Here is a 9670-nt window from a genome sequence, read left to right on the forward strand (position 1 = left end):
TAATGCAAATATAATATAAAATTCGTTGGATGGATAAAGAAAGACAGATACAATTTTGTAATATCTGGCTAAAGCAGTAAGTACAACCCGGTCGAGCTAACGGCGCACCAGGCGGTGACTTCATAGGAAATGTGAGTGAGAGGGAGTCGCATTCAGCGAGGTGCGCACTTAACTCGCTCGTTTCGATCGACAATGGCCTACCCATAGAGTTTGGTTAATAACTCTATGGGCCTACCCCAAGGTTTTCCATTATGAACGGTCCTGCGCTCAAAGTCACCCAAAGGGCGATGGAGCGGGCTATGCTCGGAGTTCTTTTTCCTGCGTGATCGAATCAGAAATGAGAAGATCCGCAGGAGAATCAAAGTTGTCGACATAGCTAAAATCAAGTGGCAGTGGGCGGGGCACATAGCTCGTAGAGACGATGGCTGTTGAGACAGGAAAGTTCTCGAGTGGCGTGGCGACCACGGGCTGGAAGACGAAGCGTGGCCAGGCCTCCTAATAGGTGGACCGACGATCTAGTAAAGTTGCGGAAGAGCCTGGATGCGGGTAGTTAACTCAACCGGGTTATAAATGTACAACAATCAAGTACGATTATTATACGATTACAGTACGAGCCGGTATCGATTCCTATTTGATATTTAATAAACTGGCAACATTGGAGAACCATAGACAATAGAGCAGAGTTGGCATCTGTCATCTGTGGCATCCATTATCTGACAAATAACCTAAAACAAGACTGATTTTTTATCATTTTATACCGTAAATAATTAGTGATTTATTGTTTACAAGCATTAATAGTGCACATCAAGAAGTATACATTCATTTACAGTCCTAAGGTAAGTGGTGTATCCTATTTTTATATATTTAAATGATTATTACTTTCCTACCTGCGTAGCGACGACGATAAATTCGTTACTTTCATGGATTTTTTCGCCTCCCTTTTCTCGAACTATATAATACCTACTATAAACTAAATTGTGCGCATTTAGAATGATTTTAAGTTTACTGATTAAGGTACCCAAATCAGAACACTGAGCTATACTTATAAAATAACACTTACACCATCCGGCTACTGTAGACATTGGCGTAAATGTAATTAAATAAATGGCCCGACAGGCCCGGTGCTTGTATGTATCACAAGCGTTTCTCTATTGCGTGATTCAACTCCAGTCTATTCGTTTTCCATAGCTAAACGATAGCAGGGTATCTAGATAGACTATTCTTTAAAATAAATGTTAGGTGGACAGAACTTTGTCATTTTGGATTATATCAATATCCATCTTCAACCAGTTCTAAAATACATTAATTATTTTTTATATTAAGCCAATTTTTTGTCTTCATGGCATTTTTATATCCAAATTAATTGTATGGTTTATTTGTTAGTGTATTGAAGTTTGCCAATATCAAAAATATTATATTGATAGGTCATATGATATTACTTCTGCTATAGACTTTAATCAATGTTATTGAAAAAAACAGAAATAAAAATGTCAGATATCGTAAAAGTTTTTCTCCAACATTTTGTACAAAAATTTCATTTTTGACAGTGATTTTATTATTAGAATCTCATTAGAATATTTCACAAATGTATGAAAATATTGAAGAGCAAGGTATGGATTTTTAAGATTGCCTAGTGGCCATCTTAAAGCTTATCTGCTTAAAAATCCTTCATTTTTAAAATATGAAAGTCCATTCATGTGTGATCACCAGTAATGGCAAATGAATAAATCTTGCATTTTCACATTTAATCAGTGCTCATACTTGAACGAACACAGTACCACACACATGTATTCATTCATATGCATGTATTTCACACCCATTAAGTTATTTCACAAACTAAGGAACAATAGTTAACAATATGCTTGATTTCCCAACTCTCAGTGTCCCCAGCTCCTGAGTCTACCACCGAACATCAAATGAAAAAAGCTTCTTCTGCCCCTTTTTCATTTGATGTTCCAGTGCTGGTCTAAGACTACTTGATACCATTAACTATGCAACCCACATCTGTGTGCCTAAAAATTGATTATAGGAAAAAATAAAATAAAATTTGGAGACTGTCCCATCCCAACTCTTGTATATTTTAAATTTTATTGATAAGGTAAAAAAAAATATTATATATTTAATGTGAATATTTAAAAGAATTCAGCGTTCTCATTGTAGTAGAGTCAACTGCACAACTACCATGATATTCTATTTTAGTTGATTTTAAAGCTATAAAATAAATATTGATTAAATTCATTATCAATATGCTGGGCACTGCAGCTACGTAGAATTGTTTTTTTCAAGTTATGTATTAAAAATTTAACTAATATTTAAAATGCTACCACTTATGTTGTCATAGAATGAAACACACAGTTACATGGTTTTTGACAACCGTTAATACGCCGAATTTCATACGTCTAATTGAGTCTGGTGCAGTTATCCAAACTTTACGTCAATAGAACCATAATACTAATACCTACTATCTAATTGAACACTTTACGTCATAATAATAGAACAATTTGTCTGTCTAGCCTAACCCGCACGCGCGCCTAGCTTGCACCCAACGGCGAGTCATTACTTGCAGCCAACTACTCTATTGTCTGAATGTTCTCATTGAGCCCAGACCTATTACTGCCACACCTCTGTACATATAAAAACATAACGATTCTTCTTTTATTGTCACAACCATTGACTTTCAGTAACTTTCCTATTGTCGCGGAAAATTACAAAGCTGCTTAAAAATCTTTGGATCTTCATTGCTCCTAATGCATTAAAAAGTTTCGGTATTGCCAAGATAGTGTTTAACAATCATGAACTGAATTCTGTTCTAAATTCGGTATTTCAATATCGATCACGATTCATTGTTCTACATATAATATGCCTATGTACGTACGTACATGGGTTCTATGAATCACTTTTTTGTATACGAAAAAGTTCGAAGTTCGAATAAAAGTTCCACTACATCTCAGCATGACGTGAACAGAACATGCCTTGAGGCAACACAGTTGTAATATTTTTATTGGCGAATTCACACAAACAACAGTTTGATTATCATCAACAAAAGAGCCTTCGAGGATCTCCAAATGTTTTGTCGCAAAACAAAACCTTCAGGACTCTACATTTTACACCGTCTCATACCAACCTTTTGGATTATTGAGTTACGTGCTCTGTGTTCAATAGAGATACCGGGGCAAATACCTCAGAAGTTTACATTCCCCTGCGGGTATGAAGGTCATAATAGAACGAGTACTACAGAATACTTGATAGGAGCGAACACACGGGTTCGTACTTCGTATTGTAGAATCTTGTTCCAAGTTTTCGAGGGGAGCGATGATTGTGTAAGGTTGTTCATGGATGGAAAATGAATACAATTGATCATCTAAATTCGAAAAGTGACCAGTCGTATAAAAACGTTTCATGGATTTGCGTTTTATTATCGAAAAACATTCGCTAAAACTCATTTTTTTTAACAAATAATAAATCAAATTCAAGTTTAAATGCACTTTATGACATAATGTTTAAATTGTCACTATTAATATTTTTTACTGAATAACCTGTAAAGTTAATTCTACAATTTCTGAAAAATCACCTAAAAGTAACCTTTTCATTAGTGTAACCTAAAAGTAACCACAGCAGTTCAAAAGTAACCTAAAAGGTTACAAAAGTAACCTTCTGGCAACACTGCCTAAGATGATCCGTATGACGTTTCGAGTTTGAAAGATTTAGAGATGTCACATAACTAAACCATAGCGATTTATCATCGATTTTTTTCGAAGAGTTAGTAAAACCTACTTTTAGAGAAATATTTTGTATAGGTGTTATTTAACAAAAAACATGTTTTTTTTAATTACAAATATTATTGTAACAATTTTTTATTGATAATATTCAAATTTCGGGTCCATATTCGGTTGCATAAAAAATATTGTCATAATTTAAGAGTGCATAAAGTTATTTGGCATACTCATCATTTCGCATAACGTTCATACAGAATAAATGATAAGGCATATTTTTTTTTGCCATAACCACTTTTATTATAATAATATTTTAGTATATATTTTTTCTGTATACTTGTTTTTTTAATAACGATTTCTAGGCATAACATTTATTGGCATCTAAACCAATTCCATAAATATTACTATTCATAATATACAAAATACCATAATGTTAACAAATATGAAATATAAAAATGTTATACATATAAAATATAAGTTAACAAATATAAATAGACAAGCAAGCATGCAAACAAGCATGCAAGCAAGCAGCAAGCATGCAATCAAACAGCAAGCACACAAGCATGCAAGCAAGCTGCAAGGAAGCATGTAAGCATGCATGCAAGCAAGGTTGCAAACAAGCAAGCAAGCAGCAAGCATGCAAGCAAGCAGCAAGCAAGCATGCAAACAAGCAGCAAGCATGCAAGCAAGCAGCAAGCAAGCAGCAAGCAAGCAGCAAGCAAGCGGCAAGCAAGCAGCAAGGAAGCATGCATGCAATCAAGCAGCAAGCACGCAAGCATGCAAGCAAGCAGCAAGCAAGCATGCAAGAAAGCAAGCAAGGAAGCATGCATGCAAGCAAGCAAGCATGCAAGCAAGCATTAGGATTGCCTTATCTCCGGCGCTGCGGGAAGTGCGGTCCTTCCGCTCTGGCGTAACATATACCCGGCATGCCATGCTCGCTTCAGCAGCCGGACCGCACTCCCTCCGCGCCTCCGGCTTTTAAATTACACTTTAGTATAGGGCAGACTAATACCACGTGGAAGAGACCACGGCCAGTCGGGATCAACATAATTTCAGACCAGGCAAGCTTAATGTTGTAAAAGAAATGTGGACTGTATAATATGTGCGTTATCCCAACTTAATATTATAAATGCGAAAGTAACTCTGTCTGTCTGTCTGTCTGTTACGCTTTCCCGCTTAAACCTCGCAACCGATTTTGATGAAATTTGGCATAGAGATAGTTTGAGTCCCGGGAAAGAACATAGGATAGTTTTTATCCCGGTTTTTGAAACAGGGACGCGCGCGATAACGTTTTTCTGTGACAGACAAAATTCCACGCGGGCGAAGCCGCGGGCGGAAAGCTAGTAATAGATAAGAGGGATTCGAGATCAAACAGAATGTATTTTCACGAGCTTAAGTTTTCTAAGAGACAGGTCAAAAATTAAGAACAAAAATGACAATGATACAGAGAATTTTAGTTTTTGCAAATCTATAGGCCGAAAGAGTATAAAGGTGGAAGGAGGATCGTTCGTAACATCACAAATACATAATTATTTACTCTTCAATGTTGGTTGCTCTTATAGACAATATTTTATGACTTTAAATGTTATAAATAATTAAATTATGTTTGTAGTATTTTATTAAAAACAAACTTTATGTATATGAAAATTATGTTCTTTACATTTATGATTATTTAAATTATGGTATTGAAAATTAGAGAAAGTTATTATTATGCCTAAGAAACCATTATGCATTTAGAAAACTATGCATATCAAAGTTTATGCGAAAAAACTTTATGCAAATACTGTTATGCCAAACTAAATTATGATGAAAAATGTTATGCGTCTGAGAGGGCACCCTCAAATTTCATGGTTCGTGTTCAAAAAAACGATTCCTAAAAAGTACTGGTTCTGTTTCTTTAAATTAAAAACTATTAATTTATTTTCAATGCGTTTATTAAAGTCAATAATCGAAAAATATAGTTGATTTTTGTGATGTTTTTAATAACTAAGTATTCTTTCTCTTCTTTCTTCTTCTTTCTTTTCAGCCAAATGACGTCCACTGCTGGACAAAGGCCTCCCCCAAGGTTTTCCACAATGAACGGTCCTGCGCTGCCCGCATCCAGGCTCTTCCCGCGACCTTTACCAGATCGTCGGTCCACCTAGTAGGAGGCCTGCCCACGCTACGTCTTCCAGCCCGTGGTCGCCACTCGAGAACTTTCCTGCCCCAACGGCCATCGTCTCTACGAGCTATGTGCCCCGCCCACTGCCACTTGATTTTAGCAATTCTGCGAGCTATGTCGGTTACTTTGGTTCTCCTGCGGATCTCCTCATTTCTGATTCGATCACGCAGGGAAACTCCGAGCATAGCCCGCTCCATCGCCCTTTGGGTGACCTTGAGCCTTCTTATGAGGCCCATAGTAAGCGACCACGTCTCAGATCCGTATACCATCACTGGCAACACGCATTGGTCAAATACTTTCGACTTAAGACACTGCGGTATTTCGGACGTGAGTATATGGCGAAGCTTCCCGAACGCTGCCCATCCGAGTTGGATTCGACGATTGACCTCTTTCTCGAAGTTGGACCTACCTAGCGATTGAGCGAAACAAAGGCTCTAAAGTGTTCGCAAGAGATCTGTCTGTTGGCCAAAGTCAACTGACCAAGCTGAAGACAGAGGATGGCAGAGCCATTTCGTCGGGGCCGGAGATATTGGAAGAGGTTGAGAAGTTCTACGGACAATTATACACGACTGTACGCGCACCTGTCACAAATCTAGCCGAAGACCCAAGAGCTAGACTGACCCGACACTATACCGAAGATATCCCGGACGTCAGTCTGTACGAGATTAGAATGGCTCTCAAACAGCTGAAGAACAACAAGGCACCGGGTGATGATGGAATCACGGCTGAGCTTTTGAAGGCAGGCGGAACGCCGGTACTAAGGGCTCTTCAGAAGCTGTTCAATTCCGTCATCCTCGAAGGAAAAACGCCTACGACATGGCACAGAAGTGTGGTGGTACTCTTCTTCAAAAAAGGTGACAAAACCTTGTTGAAGAATTATAGACCCATCTCACTTCTGAGCCATGTCTACAAGCTGTTTTCGAGAGTCATTACGAATCGTCTCGCTCGCAGGCTCGACGACTTCCAGCCTCCCGAACAAGCCGGTTTCCGAAAAGGCTTTAGTACCATAGACCACATACATACGCTAAGGCAGATTATACAGAAGACCGAGGAGTATAATCAACCACTTTGCCTGGCGTTTGTGGATTATGAAAAAGCCTTCGATTCGGTCGAGACCTGGGCAGTGCTACAGTCTCTCCAAAGGTGCCAAATTGACTATCGATATATCGAAGTGTTAAGGGGTTTGTACAAAAACGCCACAATGTCGGTCCGCCTCCAGGATCGGGACTCGAAACCTATCCAGTTGCAGCGAGGGGTAAGACAGGGAGACGTCATATCTCCAAAACTGTTTACCACCGCCCTGGAAGATGTCTTCAAGCTTCTGGACTGGAACGGATTTGGCATAAATATCAACGGCGAGTACATCACCCACCTTCGATTCGCGGACGATATCGTAGTCATGGCTGAGACCTTGGAGGATCTAGGCACAATGCTCGATGGCCTCAGTAGAGCCTCTCAACAAGTGGGCCTCAGAATGAACATGGACAAGACAAAAATCATGTCTAATGTCCGTGTTGCACCCACTCCTCTGAAGGTTGGAGACTCTACACTCGAAGTTGTTGACAATTATGTATAACTAAGTATTCACTGCAATCGATTAATGAACCGCGGAAATAATCGATTTTATCATACAAGAAATACCCCAGCACTAAATCTATTCCGTTTCACACATTGCGTACATTAAATAAAAAATATTTTTACATCGCATTTAATTAAAATATAATCAATAGACTCAGATTTTACTATATATTTCAAGACAAGTAGTTAATTTATTTTTATTATATTGCTAATAAAATACAAATATTTTTTCATAAATATTCTGCATATGTAGTATGCGTAATATGGATAACCTTGAAGTGTCATACGGATCATCTTACGTGAAAAAGACTATAGTTACCTTTAGTCAGATTAATACATTCCGTGAAAGGGGAAAAGAAGAATCAAATCGGTAGTTACGAATTTGAGATAATATCCTGTTATAACTAAGTATTTAATACGAATTTAATTGATTACTCACACTTATTAGACATAGATATATCACCATACTAATTAAATTCACATAATACTCACGATATTACATTTAAATACGTATAAAGCTTTAACAAGAATAAAAGAATTTCAAATTGCCAATGGAACTTCGCAAAAAGTAATTTAACAATCCGCTCCCGCTTAAAGCTTTTCATGAAAAACCAATTATAAGTACTTAAAACTTCCAGTTTATTGTTTGTTGTAACATTTAAATAAGTCGTGTCGAATTTTTTTGAATGAGGGTTTTCGCGATTGAAAAATCCGCCAGATGGCAATTGGCAATACGTAGATGCGAGGTCCAGATGCTGCGTGATTGGTGGATTTTGACATATCTGTCAATGTCATGTCAAAAATAACCAATCATGCATCATTTGGACCTCGCGTCTACGTATTGCCATCTGGCGGGTTTTTCAATCGCGAAAACCCTCATTGCTGCAACAATGACCTAATAAAAACTTCAAGATAAAATAAATGTCTACTGAACAATACCATAATAAAATTATTTGAATAATTAAAATCACAAAAAATACACGAATTTTCTTTGAGCCGTGTTGTATTTGAGTTTCTTGCGCTGCTTCTTCTCAGCACTGGCCCATTTATTGTCCTGAAGCAGTGATAGGGTTAATACTGGGACGTGTAAAAGTGCTTTTTTAAAAGCCTACTTACAGAAATAAATGAGGTTTACTGAGTTTTTACTAGAGATGAAACGGATAGTTGTTTGGCCGGATACCGGATACCGGATATCCGGCGAGCTGCTAGGCCGGATAGCCGGATATCCGGCGGCCGGATAGTTGTCCCATTGTCATGTTGCATGTCGTAACGAGTTTAGCGCTGCACAGGTGCTTCGAACGCGATCAGTAGGTCTAGTAGACTAGACAACTCACACTTTTCGAAAATCGAATTTGTTCGAATAGAATGTCAGATTTTGCCACTCGACTATAGTCTTTTTCACATAAGATGATCCGTATGACACTTCAAGGTTATCCATATTACGCATACTACATACCTATGCATAATATTTTTGAAAAAATATTTGTATTTTATTAGCAATATAATAAAAAAAAATAACTACTTGTCTTGAAATATATAGTAAAATCTGAGTCTATTGATTATATTTTAATTAAATACGATGTAAAAATATTTTTTATTTAATGTACGCAATGTGTGAAATGGATGATGATAGATTTAGTGCTGGGGTATTTGTTGTATAACAAAATCGATTATTTCCGTGGTTCATTAATCGATTGCAGTGAATACTTAGTTATTAAAAACATTACAAAAATCAACTATATTTTTCGATTGTTGCCTTTAATAAACGAATTGAAAATAAATTAACAGTTTTTAATTTAAAGAAATAGAACCAGTACTTTTTAGAAATCGTTTTTTTTAACACGAAGTCCATGGAATTTGAATATTATCAATAAAAAATTGTTACAATAATATTTGTAAGTAATTAAAAAAAACATGTTTTTTGTTAAATAACACCTATCTATACTTATAATAAATCTGTAGAGAGGTCAATTCTGTACATGAAATATATTTTCAAAATAACTATCAGGGGGTGATTAGTGATCGATACTGATGCCAAAAATGCAATCAGTAAAATTTTTGTCTGTCTGTCTGTCTGTCTGTATGTTCCTTATAGAAACAAAAACTACTTGACGGATTTTAACGAAACTTGGTACAATTATTCTTCATACTCCTGGGCAGGTTATAGGATACTTAGCAATTCCAACGGGAACGGGCATTAGCGGGAAAATCCTTTTGT

Source organism: Ostrinia nubilalis, chromosome 1 (genome assembly GCF_963855985.1).
Source record: "Ostrinia nubilalis chromosome 1, ilOstNubi1.1, whole genome shotgun sequence".
In the NCBI taxonomy this organism is placed as follows: Eukaryota; Metazoa; Arthropoda; class Insecta; order Lepidoptera; family Crambidae; genus Ostrinia; species Ostrinia nubilalis.